The following is a 23,686-nucleotide window of genomic DNA, read 5'->3' as shown; positions in this document are numbered from 1 at the left end:
GTATTAAATGAGCTCCTCTATATAGAGTGGTCTCTACATAATACCACTCCAGTACTCTTGCTTGGAAAATCCTATGGATGGAGGAGCCTGGTAGGCTGCAGTCCATGGGGTCACTAAGAGTTGGACATGACTGAGCGACTTCACTTTCACCTTTTACTTTCATGCACTGTAGAAGGAAATGGCAACCCACTCCAGTGTTCTTGCCTGGAGAATCCCAGGGACGGGGGAGCCTGGTGAGCTGCCGTCTCTGGGGTCGCACAGAGTCGGACACGACTGAAGTGACTTAGCAGCAGCTACATAATACACGTTCAGTAGGATCATGGTGGTGGTTAAATTATTCATCTCTTCTTTTCAGCATGTAGGCTCCATCGCTGCAGTTCCGATTCCTCCACTAGGTGGCAGAATATCAACAGTCATCATCCATGGAAGGCATGCCTCTTAGAAAGAGTAAGTAAAATAAGTAAATAAGAGACCCCAAGGGACGATGGTCAGTGTGACTTGAGAAGGGCAAGCCTATGATTAAAACCCAATCTAAAGAAAGAAAGCAGTGCCCTGAAATTCCAGCCTCAGTCAGATTGGTGTCTGATTCAAGGCTTTGAAAGGTAGAGATTGTTGGATGAATTCCCAAAGCAACATGGGCAACCTGTATGAGAGAAGCAGGTAGAGTCTGTTTGCAAGAAATTACTGGGTGCTACTTTCCCAGGCCTGGGGTAATCCTAAATCATGGGAGATGACTAGGAGGTGGAGAGATGGCAAGGAGCCGGGGAAAAACCAAACAATCACCTGAACAAAGTAGATCTTGATAAGATCCTCCAGTCAGCTTGAGACAGAATCTTTCAGGATTATTTGGAATTCTTTTTGTTAAGATGTTCACAGAATTGGACAAACCATACCAGCTGGGGGTTCATCAACTCTGGTTTGTTGATGGGGAGAATGGGGCATTTATCTGCTGGCTTCAGTTCCTCACTGGTTGTGGGTTTACCCTGTGGCATCAACTCCACTAGACTTGAAAGGAGTTAAGACGCCAGCAGTTGAAGCTGCTTACCTGTTGGAAACTGTCTGTCATATCTGCTGATGAATTCAGGTGGGCAAATGAGATATGGCATGACATCATCCACAGTGACTGCTACAGCAGTACTTCTCAGATTTTAGTGGAGATACAAATTACCTGGAGTCTTGTTAAAATGCAGATTCTGATTCTGTAGGTCTTGGGTGGAGGCCGAGATTCTGTAATCTTAACAAGCTCCCAGATGATGTTGACGCTGCCGATCCATAGATCACATATTGAGAAGCAAAGGCTATGTTGTTCTTTAAACCAGTCCTGCCATTTCTTTTATCCTCCCACACCATATTGGAGGCACCAGGTTCCCTAAGCCTTGCTTTTCATATCTCTAGACTTCAATGTCTTCATCTTTGAAATGGAGCTCTTGGATGGGATGAGTTTAACTAGGGTGGCGGATGTGAGGAGGAGCGGAGGGAGGAGTTTTTAAATAGCCTTTAAGTATTTAGAAAACATTAAGATTGTGGGTTTTTTTTTTAATAAAACTACCCAGAAAGCAAAGTAGGAACTAATCTGAGCTGGGTAAGATCCACAGAAGCCAGCCAGCTCCATGTTCCTAAAATATTCTTATCTTCTGGGAGTGGGGGATAGTGGTGTAGTTTCCTGAAGGGTAGCCTAGAGTTTTGTTTTTATATGAAAAGTGGGTATTGGTTCTGAAAGGCTGACTGGATTTGATAATCTGTGAGACCTCATCCAGGTCTAATATCTTTCAGCTGAATTTTACATTAATCACTTCTGTTATACTATCAAATTGTTGATTTGAATCTTTTTTCCCTACTGATCTGGAAGCTTCTCTAACCAGGGACTCATTTCCATCTGTCTCACCCATTCTAGTGCCTGGCATCCAGCTAATGCTTAGTAAATCACTGAATGTAAGGGTGAATCTGTAGGTTCCTTCCAGGTCTAAAAAAATTATGACAGCATGAGGTTCAACTGCACACTGGCCTTTTGAAAGGGCTTTTTAAAGAAATATTTTTGTGCCTATATAGATGGGGAAAAAATGGAAACAGTGACAGACTTTATCTTCTTGGGCTCCAGAATCACTTCAGATGGTGACTGCAACCATGAAATTAAAAGACGCTTGCTGCTTGGAAGAAAAGATATGACAAACCTAGACAGCATATTAAAAAGCAGAGACATTACTTTGCCGACAAACGTCCATCTAGTCAAGGCTATGGTTTTTACAGTGGTCATGTATGGATGTGAGAGTTGGACCATAAAGAAAGCTGAGTGCCAAAGAATTGATGCTTTTGAAGTGTGGTGTTGGAGAAGACTCTTGAGAGTCCCTTAGACTGCAAGCAGATCCAACCAGTCCATCCTAAAGGAAATCAATCCTGAATATTCATTGGAAGGACTGATGCTGAAGCTGAAACTCCAATACTTTGGCCCCTGATGCAAAAAACTGACTCATTTGGAAAGACCCTGATGCTGGGAAAGATTGAAAGAGGGAGGAGAAGGGGATGACAGAGGATGAGATGCTTGGATGGCGTCACCGACTCAATGGACATGAGTTTGAGCAAGCTGCAGCCCGTGGGGTCGCAAAGAGTCAGACACAACAGAGCGACTGAACTGAACTGATGGTACTGTCTCCTTTGAAGCTTTATGTAACAGAATTCTAGCCACATACAACCCTTTGTCCAGTATTTAATAACCCTGTTAATTAATGTGAGCTCCTCCAGAGCAGATACATTTCATGACATCCCAGTGATGATTCTTTGGCTGTAGAATTGTTGGAAAATGATTCTTTGGAAGAAGAAACATCTGCCCTGGTTTGCTGTAGAAGAGGATTCTGTGCAGTACATTTGGATGGGCTCTGCCTGATTGAGCTTGCCAGGGAGGGGGCGGAGGCACCACTAATTACATATCTTGCATTATGAGTTGGAAATAGATACACAGAGCAAATGTTCTGGCCCACAAAGCCTCAAAAAGCGATGAAAGCAACATAGACTTCAAGTTCATTTTCAAAATTCCCAGCATTGCAGAGCAGCAGCAGACATACAGTTTTTTCTCTTTTTCACGTGGCACTTAAGACACAGAAGAGTGAGCCGACAGAGGATCGGGAGATCTACTTGTAAATTCAGAAAAGAAAAAAACCCACAGTGGCAAAAAGGATATAGAAAGTGACAATGTTAACATGATTTTCACTGGAGGTATTAATTAGTAACTCCCTTGGGCCCTTGATATCCTTGAAATGGGTCAGCATCCTTGCTTGACTTAGACAAATTTGATTGCACTCAGAAATTTCTCTTCTCTAGGTGGGTCTTAGTTATTGAAAGCTCACAGAGACCTTCCTACAAGGGAGGGGAGTAGTACAAGCAGCAGGCAGAATGAAGAGCCCTGCCCCTAGGTTCAGATGAGGAAATCTAGTGTTTTCAGGACTGGGAGGCCATCCTAGCAGCAGCCCATTAAGATAAAATCTGGCAGTGTTTGGGTGGGAATCAAGTGCCCAGTGGTTAAATATCTGGGGAAGAAATCCTTGGGTTCCTTTTCCCAGCCTCTTTTGCAGTTAGGTGTGGCCATGGGACTGAGTCCTAGCTAACAGAATGTGAGATGCTCTGTTTCCTGGTCTATAAATGCTGCCCACATGCAATCCTTTAAGTTCTGTCCCCTTCTAGCTTGACACTGATAGAAAGGGTGACTTTTGGACTGTAGAGTATGGCAGAGCCACAAGTTGGAAGGAACATGGGTCGGTCACCAGTACTTGGAAGAGAGAGCTACCTGTCAGTTAGGACTTTATGTGAGTGAGAGATAAACCTTTACTGTATATAAAGACATTGAGATATGGGGGTTTATCTGTTCTTTAGTTTGATACCTAGTCTTTGTCTTTATTAATAAAGGGATTGTAGGGAAAACAAAGGAGGATGTTGCTTTGCTGTTCTTTCCTGGAAAGTGAAGTCGCTCAGCCATGTCCAGCTCTTTGTGACCCCATTGACTATAGCCTATCAGGCTCCTCCACCCATGGGATTCTCCAGGCAAGAATACTGGAGTGGGTTGCCATTTCCTTCTCCAGGAGATCTTCCCGACCCAGGGATTGAACCCAGGTCTCCCACATTGTAGGCAGATGCTTTACCGTCTGAGCCACCAGGGAAGTCATGACCCTGAAAGAGGAATTTTTGTCAAACTGGAACATGTACATAAATGAGAGAGAAGAGTGACAAGCACTGCCCCAAAGTGGAATGGCCTTTCTTACCAAGTAAAGCTTTGTCCGTCTTTAGTGGATACTGTTGAGTTACCACTGGGTATCCATTTGCCCTGCTTCCCCAGTTCTTAGACTACAGAACCCCAATTTTGCCCAAGTATTGCCTCCATGTGATTATGGACAAGGAACACTATCCCCAGCTCCAGGGACAGATCCTGATTAGTCACAGTCGTTTGGTATCTGGCATTCTCTTACTAGTTCTTACTGGTCCAGAAGCTGATATACCGTAAGCTTGCCCAGTCAGACCTAAAGGAAGGTCTGTATCTCGTGGTTGGGGAAGAAATTTTCCCTGTCTACTGCTGGACATGCATCAGGACTCATTAGCCTGGGTTGTGAATAATCCTGGGAAGGTTGACTGCCAAACCAGGAATGTGTGTGTTGGACAGTTACATGCCTGGAGAATACACTGCTGTTGTGTTAAGCCATTCAACTTTGAGGCTTGTGATAGCAGTGAGTATTGCCCAACTAACATTTCCCCATTGGGCATAGTTTTAGTAGGAGGGCAGTAGCTAGCTAAGCCTCCTGCTGATGGTCTGATTATAGAAGGCAAAGGGGACAGCTCCTCCTTCTGTCTTACCCCTGGTTCTCTAAGGTTTAAATAGATGGTTAGACACTTGCTCCTGGGACGTTGTTGTTCTTCACTTGTTAAGTCATGTCCGACTCTTTGGGACCCCATGGACTACAGTATGCCAGGATTCCCTGTCCTTCACTATCTCCCAGACAGAGTTTGCTCAAACTCATGTCCACTGAGTTGGTGATGCCATCTAACCATCTCATCCTCTGTCACCCCCTTCTCTTGCCCTCAATCTTTCCCAGCGTCAGGATCTTTTCCAGTGAGTTGGCTCTTTGCATCAGGTGGCCAAAGTATTGCAGCCTTTGCTTCAGCCTCAGACCTGAGATACTGAATCCTCAACAAGGGCACAAAGATGCAGGAAAATTTCAGGATCAGGTACATAGCAGTGGCAGCGGAAATAAAGAAAGTACTGTGCTGCCTGCGCTTGGGCTTCAGCTATAGTTTCTGTTACCTCAGCAGCAGCCTAGGATCCTGCTGGTTGTTCCAAGCCTTCTCCTCCAGCCTCTCGTTGATTCTGTTAGCCCTTGATAGCCTGCTAATTAATTCCTTCCTTTTGCTTAAGATAATGAGTTTTTTTCTCTTGCATGCAGTCACATGGAGGATTGTAATTTTTTTCCTGAAAGAGGCCTGTCTCAAACTTATGCATTTTATTTAGTTTTGCCTTTCATAAATGAAGTATTTCTCTTTAAAATTCTGCATTGATCTCGGCATTTGCCTCTGCTTTACTATCTTAGATTCATGATCTAACAGCCATTGATGCTAGCATTCCTCCGTTTCCTCTTTGTGTTGACTTCCTGTCCAGATAATCAAACAGTAGTTACTTATTTTATCCTTTTGTTGATGGTTTGGTCTCTATCCTAGCTTTTGCAATTATTTTCCTCTTGTCTCACTAACAGATTGTCCTTACCTTTGCATTTATGTGGTGTTTCTACTCGTTAATAATTTCTGGCATTAAACTGTGCCATCCAGTTGGCAATCTGTAATGTTTTTTGATGAGTGGCATAGTTGGTGGAGAAAGCACTGGATTTCTGGTCCCAGACATTTGCTTCTGTTTCTTATAAGATATGTGACCTTGGATGAATCATTGAATTTGTCTCTCCCTGAGACCTGTTTTGCTCAGTAATGAGAATGGGTGAATGAAAATCTCAGGGTCAGTTACAATGACAGTAGTTAATTATAGGCTCAGTGACTAGAGAAATACAGTTGGAGGGCAGGTAGGAAAGTCTGAGTTTAGGAGATCCACAGCCTCTTCTGGAAAGCCAGGCTGTGTAGGCAGCAAGGCAGTGAGGGGCTCTTGGTTAGTGCTCGTAGACCACCAGCAGCTGATGGGAACCACCCAACTCCTTTTTCTTTTTCAGCCAGTTTTATACTTTTGGTTTGTTTTCAAATACAGTCGTTGAAGAGAATCCAAACAGGGCAGTGGCCCAGCTTCAACATTTTATCCAATCCTCCCTCATCATGAGCACAGACAGATTTGACACCCTTCAGTGACCGTTTATATAATGCAATGTAATTTCTCCACTGGCAACTCTTCTATACCTCTGGTCAGCTGTTTATATTTGTGACTGAACTGCATTAGGAACTTCACTCCACCTCCCAAGGACTGTACTGGGGACAAGACTTGGGGACTTCCAACACTGGGCCTCAGTTTCCTCATCTGTATAATGGGGTGGGCTCAACTGATGCACCCAGAGTTGCTCTCCAGTCCCAGCCCGCTATGATGCTAGAAGGTAGTCTTGTGCCCCTCCCTCGAGTGTCTACTGAGGTCTCTGATAGAGTGAGCTTTCTTTCTCAAAAGCCAAAGAACACATCTGTCTGGAGTTTTTGTCTTTTTGAGAACCTCCTCCTCCACGGAGGTGGCGCTTGTTGTCATGGTAGCCTGCAGCCAAAGGCTCTGAGGTTGACACCAAATCCAGCCAAATGGACTCACGCCCATGGCTTCAAAAGGTCAGAACAAAGTATTTCTCCAAACCTGATGATTCATTAATAGGAAACAAAGTATTTAGCTGCTCTGATACCTTTTCCACAATTTTTTTCCTTTTTTTCTTAGAGGTCACTTGACAGAATAAAAGAGGACTGAGGCCAGTTTGGTTTAATTTGCTTATCTTTTAAAATATTCTTGCAGAGAGATGCATTTATCTTATGCCATTTTTGACTTGGAAAAGATTCTCTTCTAAAACATATTGAATGTTTGAACTTGAGCCAAGGAAAGAAAAAGACAGGGAGCACAAAGTTAGATGATCATATTCAGATAATAATAATCAAATCTTATTTGATAACACTGAAATCAATATTCTGTGCAATATCATCTCCTCACACACCTACACACACACACACACACACACACACACACACACACTTATCTGCCTTCCCATAAAATGGGATGAAACTTGAAGAAAAGAGTAACATCTCCCACAGAGTTTGAAAAGTGCTGGATTAAGTCTGCCTTCTTGATCACTGCACAGAAGTCCAAGGCCAAGTAGAGAAGCAGTTGGTTCAGGATGATGTGATAACAGAGGGGAAGTGGAGGGTGATTGGAGTGCCCGAGCCAGACAAATTCATTTCACATGGAACCTCTAAACAAGGAGGCTGAGAATGTAGGCATATCAGCCCTTTAGGTGCCACCAGGAAAGATTAAGAGCAGCCTGAGCTCCCAAGATGCAGGCAAGCTCTTCATCTGATGCTTGGAATAAAAGGCATGTTGCCAACTGGGACAAGTGAGAAGGATCCACACACACAAGAGATGGTGGCTGGGTTGTCAGGCTGTATTTGCATCTGCCTGAGCTGTTCTGAAAAGATCCTCCATTTCTGAATTGCTGAGACCCCCACAGACAATAGAGGGATGGAGTAGCGACGCGCCCTGTGCTAAGCAACAGATTGGCGATGTGCGCGTGGAGCCTTTCATCTCAGTTCTGTTCCCAGTAACTACCCCTGAGCTCAAGCCTAATCGCCTTGGCTTCCTCGGCTCCTGGTGTGGGAGGATGAAGAGCCTGGGCCATCCCATCAAAGATGGTCTGAGACAATAAATCACCACTGCAGCCCCCCTGCTCCATGCCTCCTCTGGGTGTCTCCCTGGCCATCTCTCTTGGGCCCTCAGTGCCTGTCTTCCACTCTTGCCTCCCAAGAGCTGACTGTTCACGGTCTCTCAAACCAGAACAGGACTCTCAAAATCAAGTGAAACTGAGTTACCCTTCGTGTCAAAACCCTCTGCTGGCTTCCCATTAGTTTTATTCTGACCTACCAGGCCCTGTACAGTCTGCCCCCGACTCCTGTCACCTCTCCAGCCCCCTCTCCTGTGGCCTTCCCTCTGGGACTTTGTTCTAGAGACATTGGCCTCCTTGAACTTGCTCTTCCTGTTTCCACCTCTGAGCTTCCATTGCACTTGCTGTTCCTTCTGCCTGGAACCATCTTTCACTAGTTCCCAGCATTATTTGTTGCTTCACCTCATTTAGATCCTTTCTCAGATGCCATCTCCCCAGCAAGGGCTCCCCTGATCACCTTATTTGAAATTGTGACTCCTCTGTGTTGTCAGCTCTTACCAGAATTAGGAATGACCCCCAAACTCAGTGGCTTACAGCAAGCGCTTATTTCCATGCTCCTGGGTTGGACTGAGCCTTGGTTGCTCTAGGATGGGCTTGTCAGCTCTGCTGTGGGGGAGAGGGTGGGGTTCAGGTCTGCTGTGTGTATGCTTGTGTTGAGGCCCAGAAGGAAGGGGCAGTGGTTCCCCAAGGGCATGCTCTCCTCCTGATCTGTCACCAGGGTCCAAGAGCCAATGCATGATCTTAGCTTGTTTCACACTCCAGGAATATTCTATTGGTCAAAGGAAATCACATAACCAAGTCCATCATTAAGGAGTTAGGGAAATAGACTCTGCCCACAGTGGGAGTGGGAAGAGAGAGAATTTGCTCAACAATCATCCAGACTTTCACACTCTCTCTCTCTCTCACACACACACCCCAGCCCTGCTTGCCCTCCTCACCCTCCAGTCTTGTGCTTTTTCTGTTGAGGACTTATTGTCACCCTACACATGACATTTTATTTATCATTTTAGTTTACGGTCTGTCTTGTTGGCTGAAATAGACTCTCTAAGAGTACAGTCTCATTGGTTTTGTTTACTGCTGTATCACCAGCGCCTTGAACAGAGCCCAGAACAGAGTGGATGCTGACTGAATACTTTTTGAACTCAGTAAGGAAGTTCAGAAATGAATTATAGGATCTTGCAGCCTTTGGAACAGAGACATAATCTCTGCAAGAGACTAGCCTTGCCCCTATATTTTACCACATCGCCATGCTGCCATTGTTAAGTGACTGCCTTCACTACCACCGCCATCATCACTGTTACCATTACCATGCTAATCTCCATCAACATCACCACCATCATCACCAGCACTGCTATCACCTGTACTGCTAAATACCGTTACTGTCACCACTCTTGCCACATCAGCATCACCACTGTCTCTACCACATTGTCACTGTCATCTTCCAGCATCATCTCCTCTGCTTGATCATCACCGTCACTACCATCACCACCCCCGTTTCCACCAGCATCCCATACCTACCACCATCACCCTCATCACCCTCATCTCCAGCATCAGCGTCACCGTCGCTGCCACCATTCTGTCCATTAGATGAGGATGATTGGCGGGGATACTCATTGCACAGGGGTTGCAATAAACCAACTTGCAGTACAGGAAGCAGAAGGAACAATCACTTTGTCCTGGTGGGCTAGCTGCCATGACAAAACCTCCATCTGAGAAAATTATCCCAGTTCAGAGCCCCAGAGTAAATCTAAAGCAGTTGTATGGTCAGCGTTTATGGTGGCTTCAAAAGGGCTACCCACTCTTTTGGATCTTCAGAGAAGATCAAACCTCAAATTTTACCTCCTAAAAAGTCCTGAAATGGTCTCTAGCTCTTCTTTTCTTCTTAGAGGGAAAAAAGGTTTGTTTACTAAGTCATTTCTTTCACCACTTACTTATAAACCCATTGCTTCTTGTTGCATAATAATACACCCCCTGACTTCTTGATTACTTGTTTCCATCCTGAAACCAAATATATTTTTTTTCTGAATTGCTGTTGCTTCTCTAGTTCTTTGTAAACATTGCCTGATAAAAATGTTTGGGTGCCATAAGGTGCCCAGATGCCAAGGGTAAGATTAAAGTCCATCAAATCTCTACTCCAGATTGATTCTCCCTGCTTGTGGAGCAAGACAGGACAGTTTCTTCCACCTCTACTTGGTTTTTTTTTTTTTTAATTCCTCTTTTAGACCAGATTTCACCTTCATTTTTACCTGGCCTGTGACTCTAAAATGATTTGCTAAAGCCTCCACTTTATTTATTTTTGCTGAAGACATCAAATGCATTGATTTGAAACATGGAAATATTCAAGACATTCTACAAAATGATCTTCTTCCTCAAATAATGTACCATGGTTTGGGGAAGGGTCTGTTGAAGATGGTATAAGGAAGGAGAATTTTGTTTAATTCTTGAAAGCAGTTTTTCTTTGAAAGGGGGAAATTGCCACTGTTTGGCTTTAGTCCCAAACCTGCTATTACGATGAAACACCAAGAGTACAGTTTATGATATCCTGATGTCAAAGCATCTGATTTTGATTCTATCAAATACAAAGGAAAAATTGTATTGCTTGAGAAGGGGATAGTTTAAAAAGGAATGGTAGTGTCTCCTGAGAAGGCTTTCTTTTTTTGTGGGCATGAGAGAATGTTCCACAGACAGAGGGGGAAATAGAGGAAAAGGCCTACATGACTAACAAAGAGACATTTGCGCAGTGATACCCAGCCGTTTGCATGACTGGTGTTGGGTGTTTACTGCCGCATCTGAGGTGACAAGCTGGCGGACAGGTCAGAGTAGAAGTGTCGGGACTTAGCTGCCCTAGCTATGGACTGAAAGCCAGTCAGGTCACACCTATGCCTGATGGTTCCCATCGTCTTAGTCCTCTCAGTGATTCTCATCTCTGGTGGGCTCGGGGCTAGACTAGCCGAGCTCTGCCCACAGGCAGTGGGGGCCATCTCCTTCACAGGAATTGCAAAGCCATCCCCAGCTGAGAGGAGTGCCAAGTGGTGGAAAACCCGAGCAGCAGCTGGTCTGTGCCAGGGGCACCTCTGCCGAGCTGAGGGTTTTGCTGTATGAAGCTGGGATTAGAGCGTGGGGTGTCTCAGCTGTGAAAAGATATTGGAAGCAGGCACTTCCTGTAGAGGGATTCAGTTTTAACTACACAGTGTTCAGTTTACAGTTACTTTGGCCCAAAGAGGGAATTTTTGTCTATTTGGATTGTGATCCTAACAGGGTGTCTGAGTAGGGATGTGAAGACGTTTCTAGACGAGTGGGCAGGAGTGGCACTGGGGAACAGAGGGGTGTCTTGTGAGTGAGATGGTGGCCGTGTCTCCTTATGCTCTGGTGTCTTTAGTGAAGACTCAGCTCAGATGTAGATCTGGTCTCCAACAGGCATCCATGTTGTATGGCTTGGGTGTGAGAATCACACGTCTCTAACAGCGGTTGGAAAGCATTGCCTGGCCTGCTCCCCAGGAAGCAGACTCTGATGGAGAGATCAATCTGCTGAGTGTATTAGGGGCGCTGTTAGCATTAGCACCTGGGAGAGAAGAGAAAGCAGTGGAATGAGGCCAGGGAGAATTTGAGCTTCAGTGCTGTGGCCACATAGGCCTCTGTTGATGCTGGAGCAGGGAGGACCTTTGCAGAGTTGTCTGGGGGTGAGGACGAGGGCCCAAGTCTTCATCTCTCTACATGGACCCTCATGAAGGGGTACAGCGTTGCTGAGGCGGCTCTCTTCCATTAAGTGGGGAATGCTGGGCGCCCAGCACTCCAGTCAGGGAGCTGGGGGTGGAAGGAGCACTCCAGTCCTGAAGGGAGGACTGGACTAGAGAGGCACACCGTGGCCTCTACTGCATTGACCTAGAACAAAGGCAAAGAATTTCTCTAGAGGGAAGCCAGCGACAGGTGGACATGCTAATTTGAGTGTTCACTGAGGTCTAGTCACTGTGGATATGCAAATGATAAGACAAGATTCTTGCCTTTGAGAGACCCATGGTTTGGTGGAAAGACAGATGGATCAGAAATTAACCAGCACTCGACATGATGCTAGAGGCATTGAACAGGTAAAATGGGGTGCAGAGGAGGCTGTCAGCTTAATGAATATGTGATCATCTAAGTTTTGTGCAGTATTATGCTACTGAGCACACAGGACCAGATAAAGACATTATAATTTAGAAAACAACCATTTCATGAAGTTTCCTTTGTCCCATTAATTATGGAGGAGAGATTTTCTCCTACTGAGTGGCAAGGCAGTTGTTGATAATGTCAGAGAAGCCAAATTACTTCCAGAAACATTTAGACTTCCTTTTGGATAAATAAATGTTTGTTGACTGAAGTCTTTAAGAAAGGAAGGAAAAGGGGAGAGGGATGACCACAAGAGGAGGAATAAAAATAGAACATGTCATAGCCACTGTGTGGAAATGGAACTGAAACTCACATTTTCTCTTTTGTTCAGCATTCATTTCCCCCCTTTTCCAACACTGAATATAATTTTCCCCCACAATAGCTTTCCTTACATTACCTGAGACTCTTTTTTGCTGGAGTACTTTCTCTATGCTTGGTTAGACAAAGCCTCCTGATGATCATGGACTTGATCCCCTCTGAGAGTCACCAGCCTTCCTCTGTTTTCTGGCTGCAAAGTGGCATTCTTATTGAGATGGGCTACCAGACCCACTGCAGAGCAAGATGAAAAAGGGCAAACAGATCAGCACAAACAGATTAACAAGACTCAGGTGGAAGTTCAAAATATTTATCAGTTGTGCAGCACCACAGCCAGCCATTCAGGCTGAGAACAGCCACTCCAGCCAAAGCTATTGCAAACAGGCTGAATACTAGCCTGTTCAGAATTACTTAGAAATTGCAAATGCTTATCTTTTAAGATTAATCTCTGTTTATAAACAACATCACTGTCATTGTTCCCATCTAACCACTTGCTCTTCTAATTTACTGAGCCACTGAATTATAGCAATGACCAGAAATTTATTAAGGGTGAATCCCTAGAGCAAGTGTTTCAGCTGTGGACAAGAGGTCTGGCTGCTGCTGCTGCTGCTAAGTCGCTTCAGTCGTGTCCGACTCTGTGCGACCCCATAGATGGCAGCCCACCAGGCTCCCCCATCCCTGGGATTCTCCAGGCAAGAACACTGGAGTGGGTTGCCATTTCCTTCTCCAGTGCATGAAAGTGAATAGTGAAAGTGAAGTCGCTCATTCATGTCTGACTCTTTCGTGACCCCATGGACTGCAGCCTACCAGGCTCCCCCGTCCATGGGATTTTCCAGGCAAGAGTACTGGAGTGGGGTGCCATTGCCTTCTCCGAAGAGGTCTGGAGAAGATGACAAAATTACTGATGGGACTTCCAGTGAGCCTTTAATAGCTGCAAATCTGAAGCCCATGTTTCTTTATTTCTTTGTTTCTTTGTCTCTATAAAATGAAACTAACAATGTTTTTTTATTATATCTTACATTCGTCAAAATGATACTCCTATGGACTGGCAAATAAGCTTGTTTTTATTCTTTGAAAAATGTTATAAATTTAAAGAAATAGAGACAAACGAGGATAATGTGACAAATACCTCTGGTCTCATCTTCCAGAATTATACATCCTAACATTTAGTAATTTTTCCTTCAGATTTTAAGTAAAGTTGGTTTTCTCCTGCTGATTCCATGCTTTTCCCTCACTCTGCAGTGGCAGCCAACACTGATTTCTTTAGTCTCCTTCAGGCCCAGTGGTTCTTAACCCGGGATACACAGTCAGGATCACCTGAGAATCTTTTAGAAATCCCTTGTACCTGGATCTCAGACAAGACAGAGAAGATCAAAAAGAGGGGAGGGAAAGAAGGGAAGAACTCAAGCATCAGTTTTTTTCCAAGTCAGAGTGATTTTTATTTGCTACTTCAGTATGATTTTCCAGACTTGTAAGCATGTTTTTGTGTGTATTTTGAAACCCCTCTTTAGTGTAGATGTGAACAGGTCTTAGTTTTCTTTCTTAAAGCTAGGGAGTGCTAGGTGGCCAAAGAAAGGACTGTAGCTTTCTTTCTTCTAAGATAGCCTGCATCAGTAGCTTTTAAAGCTCTTGAGTTGATTCCACTGTGCAGCCAACACTGAGAGCCAAACCACTGTCAAGCTCAGGTTTGTATGTTTTTTGGTACATATGTATCTATCTATGAATAACGTTTTTCATTGTTTATGTGTGTGCATGCTAAGTCACTTCAGTTCAGTTCTGTTCAGTCGCTCAGTCATGTCCGACTCTTTGCGACCCCATGAATTGCAGCACGCCAGGCCTCCCTGTCCATCACCAACTCCCGGAGTTCACTCAGACTCACATCCGTCGAGTCAGTGATGCCATCCAGCCATCTCATCCTCTGTCGTTCCCTTCTCCTCCTGCCCCCAATGCCTCCCAGCATCAGAGTCAGTTGTGTCCAACTCTTTGCAACCCCGCAGACTGTGGCCTGCCAGGCTTCTCTGTCCATGGAATTCTTCAGGCAAGAACACTGGAGTGGGTTGCCATGCCCTCTTCTAGGGGATCTTCCCAACCCAGGGATTGAACCTGCATCTCTTAGGTCTCCTGAGTTGGCAGGTGGGCTCTTTACCACTGGCACCACCTGGGAAGTGTGTGTGTGTATATTAGAAGAATATGTAAACAAACTCATAGTGTAACATTCTGAACTCTTTTTAACTCAACATTGGCTCTTTTAAAAATTTCATTGAAATAATTTTAGATTTACAGAGAAATTGCAAAAATGGTGTGATAAAATAATATTAATTGATAAAATGCTATTAATTTGTCTATGGGATTTATCTAGATTTTGCCAGTTTTCCTACTGATGTCTCTTTCTGGTCTGGGATCCAGTCCAAGGTCCTACATCACATTTAGTTGTCTTGTCTCTTTAGTCTCCTGCAGTTTGTGACAGCTCCTCAGTTTTTACTTGTCTTTCATAACTTTTATACTTTTGAAGAGTTTTAGTCAATTATTTTGTACAGTGCCCTTCAATTTGAATTTGTCTAATATTTTTTCATTTTTTTTAAAATTGAGGTTTGCATTTGAGGCAAGAATTCAACAGAAATGATGTTGTGTCTGTTGTCTCAGGGATTCATGATGTCAGTGTCTTATTAATAGTGATGTTAACCTTGATCACTTAGTTAAGGTGGGATCTACAGGGTCCTCCAAAATAAAGTTACTGTTTTAACCCTTGTAGTTAAAAAACGTGTCTTGTGAGGAAAGACAGTGAGATGATGTGAATATCTTCTCCTGATGACTTGTACACACTAATTTTATCATCCATGTTAGTCTGCTAGGGCTACCGTAACAAGATACCATAGACTGAGTGACTTAAACAACAGAAATAAATTTCCTCATAGTCCTTGAGGCTGGAAGTTCAAGATCAAGGTGTTGGCCGGATTGGCTTCTCTTGAGGCCTCTCTCTTTAGCTTGTAGGTGGCTCACTGTGTCCTCACGTGGTCTTTTTTCTGTGTCTGTGCATCCCCCCATGCCTCTTTCTCTTCTTGTAAGGATATCAGGCTTACTGGAATAGGTTGCCATTCTTATGACTTCATTTACCCTCAATTACCTCCTTAAAGGCCCTGTCTCCAAATATAGACACATTGGAGTCAGGGCTTCAACATGTGAATTTTGAGGGAACACAGTCCATACTAGCACCCATCAATGATTCTTACCTGCAACAAGAATAACTGTGGTCTTTGCCAAGTAGTGTTTCTGAGCTTCCAACATTTCTTCTACATTTATTGATTGGAGTTCTACTGCAAGGAGGAGCTGATATTTTACTTATTTATGTATTATAAATATATTAAAAAAATCAGTATAGATATTTTTCCTATGGGTTATAATCTATTGCTGTGATTATTTTGTTGGTCAGATTGTCCCAGATTTGACCCTTGGAAGCTCCATTGAGTTGGTTCCATGTCCTTTCAGCACACCTCGTCATTTCCTGAGCACTTCCTTACTTTCTGGCATCATAAGATATGCCAGGTTTAACTTATATGTTCCCTATCCTAGCTCTGAAATAACCATTTTTCTAGGGAACTCTGGTTCTTTTTGTTGAAGAATGGTATTTAGAAACCAAGATGTTGGGATAGGTATGCTTCCTGCTACTGGGGTGTCATTACTTCCCCATGCTCTCAGTAAATGGGAGGAGAGAACATACGCATGCATGCTCACGCCTATAACACATACCTGATTTATTTCTCTTCATCTCATTATGTACATGTGTTTAAAAAACCATGTGCTCCTGTTGATATTTCCTCCAGTCCATCATTATGGAGTTCACCCTAGCTTTCCTCTTTTTCTTGTTTGTAATTCCTTTTCCCAACAGTGAGAAATCTGTTTCTCATTATCCATGATAAATTTATGTACTTGCTTAGTCCTAATACACACATAAAGTAGTTTTGGAAGTGCTAAACTAAACCTCCATGAGAAACAATTTACTAACTAGAGAATAATATACAGTTCTTTATGTCTTTAACTGTAAAGTATATAATCAAACTTCTGTTTAAAATTTTACTTAGGTTAGTTATTTTCCCTTCAGTGTGGTTATATTGTTCACTTGTAACAACTTACACTTATTTGTTGCCAATTGCATACCATCTTGAGCTCTTTTCACATCCTGGTTTTAATCATTTTTTTATGGTAATCAAAGCATTAACAAAGTTCTAAAAGCCAGAACTAAACAAAGATGTATGCTCAGAAAAATGTCACCTCCCTCTCATCTCTACTACGCTGTTCCCAGTCCCCCATTTTCCCCACTCTGTTCCCTCTTATCCCCTATAGTTACCCAGTATCCTCAGTTTCTAGTTTATCTTTTCTCCATTTCTTCTGCACAGTTGAACAGATACAGGTGTATTTTATTTTTAAAAAAGTATCCCATGTTTTCTAGTTTGAGTTTTTAATTAATTATTCTTTGATCATGCAGCATGAGGGCTCCTAGTTCCCTGACCAGGGACCAAACCCATACCCCCTGCATTGGAAGCACCAAGTCCCAACCACTGAGTCACCAAGAAAGTCCCCATGTGTATCTTCTTCTTCCTCTTCTTTCTCACACAGAGGGGAGCTTACTATGAGTACTATTTTGTACTGTGCTTTTTTCTTCTCACTTACTATAACATCTTGCAATTCATTCCAAATCAGTTCATAGATATCTCCCTCATTATTTTTTTTTGCACCTGCATACAGTGCTCCATTGTGTCAGTGCCTCATTTATTTATTCAGTCAGTCTCCCATGCATCAACATTAAGGTAGTTTCCAATATTTTGTAATTACAAATAATCTTATACATATGTATTCTTGTATTTTGGGATGTTTTTCGCAGAAGAGAGATTGCTGGATCAAAAGCACACTTGCATATGTAATTCTGCGCATAGTGCTAAACTTTCCTGCAGAAGGATCGTACCAGTTTGTGTTCCCACCAATAATGTAGGAGAATGCCACTTTTCTCACAGTCTTGTCAACATAATAAACTTTTACCAATCTGACAGTTTAGAGAGCATTTCTTAATATTGCTGTATTTTGTATTTCTCTAATTATGAATGAGTTTCAACATTTTTCTTACATTTAAGGGCCATTTTTATAATTTCTTTGTGAACTACTTGTCCAAATATTTTTCTGATTTTTCCATTAGATATTTTTTGTCCTTTGTCTTCCTTTTTTTTTTTTCAGTGATTTAAAAAATGTTTATAGTGGTTATATATGTGTGTGTGTACGGTATATATAGGGACTTCCCAGGTAGCTTAGTGGTAAAGAACCCGCCTGCCAGTGCAGGAGAAGCAGGAGACATGGGTTTGATCCCTGGGTCGGGAAGATCCCCTGGATGAGGAAATGGCAAATACTCCAGTATTCTTGCCTGGGAGATCCCATGGACAGAGGAGCCTGGTAGGCTACTGTGTATGGTGTTGCAGAGTCGGATATGACTGAGCGCATACACGTGCATAGTATATATAGACATACATATATATGCCGTAACTCTTGCATTTTATCCATTTTATCCATTTTAAGTGTACATTTCATTGGCATTAAGTACATGCATACTGTTGTGCAACTATCCCCAATGTCTATTTCCAGAATTTTTCTATCATCCCAAATAGAAACTCTATAACCATTAAGCACAAACCCCTCAACACATCCCTCCCCCAGCCCTTTGTCCCCCCATTTTCAAGAGTTATTTGTATATTAGGAATAGTACTGATTTTTTTCTATGATTTGTTTAAGAATTTTTCTCTCCATTTGTCAGTTGTGCTTTGACTTTGTTTATAGTGTTTTGGGGCATGCAAAATTTTGTTTTTAAGTAATCAAACCTGTCAAACTTTTCTTTTACTGCCTCTAGATTTTGAGGCATAGTTAAGAAACCTTTCCCTACACCCAGATTGTAGCAGATTCACTTATATTTTCTTCCAGTATGAGTGTGGCTTTTTTGTTTTAACATTTGGATCCCTGATCCATTTGGAATTTATGCTTATAAGATAGAGTGAGATATATATATAAAGTTCAAATGAGCCACACTCGTACTGGAAGAAAATATAAGTGAATTCCTCTACAATCTGGGTGTAGGGAAAGGTTTCGTGTGTGTGTGTGTGTGTGTGTGTGTGTGTGTAGGCTTCCCTGGTATCTCAGTGGTAAAGAATCCCCTGCAATGCAGGAGACACAGATGTGGATTTGATCCCTGGGGTTGGGATGATCCCCTTGAGAACAAAATGGCAACCTAGTCCAGTATTCTTGCCTCGAAAATCCAATGGACAGAGGAGCCTGGCGGGCTACCATCCGTGGGGTTGCAAAGAGCTGGACACGACTGAGTGATTAAACCACCACCACTATATTTAGAGGCACGAATCCATGATGGACTTTAGATCTTGTTGAACTCAGCCCCGTCCATGGCTGCAGATAGTCCTCAAAAGCAGTGATTTGCTCCTCCAGCACTTCTACTCCAAGCTTATTGTCTTCAACTACACACTGTACTGGAAGTTCTAAAATTCCATAGCCCACTGAGACTAGTCTAGAAGAGCCCCAGAACAAGCCATCTGCTTGCATGCTTCAGACACACCCCTCTAGTTTTGCCATTATCTGTCTCATCATCCCAAGGTTTCACATCTAATAAGATGGAAGACTTGGCAACAAGTGCTGGTCTTTTGGCTTTCTTTGACTCATACTGTGTGAGGCGTTCTTCCCTTAGCTTCTTGGCTTCTTCACTTTCCTCCTCATCAGATCCCAAGAGATGTCGTCAGTCTTCACTCACTGTAGCCCCACTCCCCGTGGTGTCTTCCATACCAGCAGGGCCATACTTGCCCAAAGCTTCCTTTACTTCTCCACCAAGTAGTTGCTTAACACCTGGAGGCTGGTGGTGCTTTTTGAGTCTCTAAAACCCATAGTGACAGCTGATCTCGGAACTGACTAGAGGGAAACAGGAAAGAAAGAGGAGCGCAGGTGGATGAGCTGAGTGCTAAGAGGTAAAAAGGGCCAATATTATCTATTAAGAATCTCTCCTGATTTATAATACCACCTCATTCACATCACAGGATTCTATAAATGCTGAACTGTGACTAAAATTGCATTGATTTTACATACATATTACCAATTTACAAAGTAACTGAAAAGAAGCAAATAGTTTTCTAGACTTGAAGAAATTTTTTTTTAATTGAAAATGGCTCCAGAAGTCACCCTGGTAGCTCAGCTGGTAAAGAATCTGCCTGCAGTGCAGGAGACCCTGGTTTGATTCCTGGGTTGCAAGGATCCCCTGGAGAAGGGATAGGCTACCTACTCCAGTACACTTGGGCTTCCCTAACAGCTCAGCTGGTAAAGAATCCTCCTGCAACGTGAGAGACCTGGGTTCGATCCCTGAGGAAGATCTCCTGGAAAAGGGAATGGCTACCCACTCCAGTATTCTGGCCTGGGAAATTCCATAGTCCAAGGGGCTGCAAAGAGTTAGACACAACTGGGTGACTTTCATTCCAGATGCCACCTAGGGTCAACCTTCAGTGGCTCCTCACCATTATCAAGATAACCTCTCTCCTTAGCCCAAGAATTCCTCCTGATCTGATCTGTGCCTGCCTTTCCAGCTCTGAATGCCATTCCTTCTCCTTCTCTGAGTGTCTTAGCATTCACATCTCATGACACTGGCTTTAGGAAGCCTTCCCCAACCTTTCTATCTGAGTCCAAACCTCTTCTCCTGCACTCTTGCGGTCTCCAGGGACACTTGAGTCATGGCCTCATTGTACCGTATTATAGTCACGGGCCATACTTTCTTTGTGCCACTAGATTATGATTCCATTGAGATAAGGGACAGTGACTTAATCTTGTTTTTTTTTTTTATTTCTAGATACAAAGAGAGCTTGATAGATTTACAGCAGTGCATCTAGGCTTGACTTGAATTCTTCAAAGAACAGTTTGCTGCCCCAAAAGGCAAACGGTTCCATTGTTACATTATTTGAAAATTCTTGTTCACAGCACACTAAACTTCCTGCCTGTGATTTCTACCCACTTGTCCTTGTTGTATCGTTAGGAACCAAGTCTCTTATTAAAGGGTGGTGATCTGCTCCCAGAGCTGGGCCTTGGCTAACGATCCAGCTGTGGGTGCCTCTTCTTGCAACAATTCAGTGCTGCTGTTTGGCATATGAATTCTTCCCTGAAGATTTGATTTAAGGTAAGAAAAATCTGAGTTTCCCAGAAAGTGCCGTTGTTTGTTATGCTATTTTAATGTATTCCCATAAGCGGCTTCCCTGAAAGGCTTCTGCATACTCACATTCAGCGTGTTATTTATCACCTCAGTGATGACATTTGCCCTTGCTCTCCATCTTTTCATGGGGACTTGATGGGTTTAACCAATCTTTGTTCTCTGTTCTTCTGGCTCTTCTATGGTGCTGACTTGCTAGCAGCTATGGGTACCATTACGGTGCTACTTGATGCCCCCAGCCTTTGGCTTCAAAGGCCTGGCCTACATCTGCCCATGAGTCCCAGGACCACATCTACAATGTTCTAAGAAAACCCTACCCCTGCTACAGACTAGAGTTTCTCAAAGGACAACGTGAATTGGAACCTCCCAGTGAGTTTGTTAAGGGTGCAGATTTCCTGAGTCCATACTCCTGATGTTCCAGATCAAATCTCTGAGGATCAGGCCCTATGGTATGCTTTTTAAACTAAAGCCTATCTGGATGATTCTCACTCAGGCTAACATGAAGAATTGCTGCCCTAGATGTTGGCAAAAGAATCACTGTATACACCGTCATTCATCTGTCCTGGATATTCATGGAGAACTAAGCAGACTCACACCTTGATCAGCGGCCCATGTACTGTTTTTCCTTTTCCCATTAGCTGTAAGCTTGGGGAGGGGAGGGATTCTACCGGGTTTTATTTTCATTGCATTGCCAGGGCTCAGCACAATACATGGCACATAGTAGGTGCTCAGTGAGCAACTGTTGAATGAAACCAAAGGGAATGAACATTTCATTCTCCCTTCCACTGCCCTCATCCTTGAAATGTGGAGAGAGGTTGTGGTGTAAGTGAAGGGAGAGGCATGGGAAGCAGGGAGAGTGCTGAAATGCACAGGAATGTGCCCCTTGTGGCAGAGGCGGAGCCCTGAAGAAAGCTGTGCTTGCAGCCAGCTCCCTCATAAGTGACAAGTTCTGTAGGTGCAGAGTTATTAGGCCATTCTCTCTGACTATGACAGACGGGGCAGCTAGCATCTGAAGAGACGGGGACATCAGCATGAATTTCTCCCTTCACGCAGACCTCAAAGTCTATGAAGTTTTGGGAATGAGGGAAGAGCAAGAAACGGTAAAGTCTAGTATTATTGCGTCTCTACACAGTAACTCATTAATGAGGGCCTCAAGGGCTCTTAATAAGATTGACTGTGACAAGTACCTCAGGTAGCTAATATGTGGAGTTGCTGTGAATCAGACAGCCTAGTTTCATATTCAGATTTGTACTAGCTTACTTTCTCTTTACTCAGTTTCTCTATTGGCAAATGGGGATAATTTAAATATATAATCCCTGTGCTATTTAAGATAATGCTAACTACCATAACGGACACCTTCCCATACTTCAGTGGCTTTACACAACTGAAGTTTATTAATTGATTGTGTGAAGTCCAGATGGATATGATATTTTCATATGGTGGGTGGCTCTCCTCCATGTGGTGATTCAGGAACCCAGGTTCTTTCCATATTGTGGCTCCGCATCCCCTAAGGTGTTGATACCCTTTGCTGGAGCCTGTGCATCCATTCAGTTGACAAAGGAAGAAGAAGCAAGAAGGCACACCAGCTTCTAATCTGCTTTGGCATGAAAGTGACACATGCCACTTTCTTCTCACATTTCATTGGGGTGAACTAGTCACATGACCAATCTAGGAACAAAGGAGCGTGGGAAATGTTGTCTAATTGTGTAGTCAAGAAGAAAATGGCTTGTATTACAAGTCATCACAAAAGCATAGTGGTTGAAAACCACCATCCTTTATTTAGTTCATAATTCTGTGGGGCAGCAATGTGTCCTAGGATCCGCTAGGCAGGTCTGCTGATTTCAGTCAGGCTTGCCTGCTCAGCTGACTCATATGCATGAGGTCAGTGGCTGTGTTGGCTCAGGGCTAGTTGGGCTAGGATGACTCTAGCTGGGAAAGCATGGCTTTGCTTCATTTGTCCCTTACTCTCCAGTAGACCAAGCCAGGTCTGTTTACACAGCAGCTGGGCTGAGTCTCAAGAGCGGCAGCAGAAGGCTGCAACATCTCTCAGGTCCCAGGCTCAGAACTCACACAGTATAGTTTCTGTCATGTTATATTAGCCAATACCTGGAATCCAAAAGTTGAGATACAGAAGCTTTGCTAGTTTTGTGACCTGTCACCAAAAGGAAATACATTTGGTTAAACAGGTTGTTTGCTAACATGCTTAACAGAATACCTGACATCATAGGAAGTGTCCAGGAAACATCTATCATCATTATGAATATCATTTGTTGAATACCTACTAGGGGGCAGACTCTGTACTGTACTAGGCAATTCACATGCATTGTCTTATCGCCACAACTCTCCCACTTTATAGATGAGAGGACTGAGGCTCAAAGAAAAAAGCTATTGAAGATCATTCACCTAGTTAGTGGTGGTGCCCAAGCCTATTCTCCGCACTGCCTTGGGTCTTAGCTTTCCATCCCAAATGTTGAAGGAGAAACTAAGCTTGCATCTGGGATGCTATTAAACCTTTAGGAAAGTCTAAGAGATGATATGGAAAGAAAGACCCTGGCCAGATGACTTGAAATATGAGAGGCAGTTTGGGCAGATGACCCTCAAGTTGATCATGGCTTATCTCAAGGACAAAGCAGTGATGATTGTTGTCATTCATCTGCTGCTGTCTGCTGTCTGGTTCTTTCCCCTGTCAACCAAGGTTGGGATATTGCTTCCTGACCAATAGAAACCATGTTAGTGTTTGAAGAATGAAGTCTGAGGGAACTGGGTAGGGGAGAGAGAGAAATTCAGCCTCAGAATAGAAAGTTCCAGAACAGAAGAGGAGTTTGAAATGCCCTTGGCTAGATGTTCCTGTTCTCTTTTGGGAATGAAGACAATGATAAAATAGCACTTCACTGATTCTAGAGACAAAGTTTGGTGAGTGTACGACTTAACATCAGACGTTTTTCAGTAACCTCACAGACTCCCAGGAGTCTGCAGCCCAAACTCTGGGAACCAGTAGTCTAGTTCAGAAAAGTGGATAGGTTTCATTTTGAGAGTCAATCCTGTTAATTTGGTAGTGATCACTGGAAGGGCTGTGTTGCGAGGGACTCAGAGAACACGTCTAGATGTTGCAGGGAAGATC

Source organism: Capra hircus (genome assembly GCF_001704415.2).
Source record: "Capra hircus breed San Clemente chromosome X unlocalized genomic scaffold, ASM170441v1, whole genome shotgun sequence".
Lineage (NCBI taxonomy): Eukaryota > Metazoa > Chordata > Mammalia > Artiodactyla > Bovidae > Capra > Capra hircus.
The sequence above is the reverse complement of the archived record's forward strand: the minus strand, read 5'-3'. Positions refer to the sequence as shown.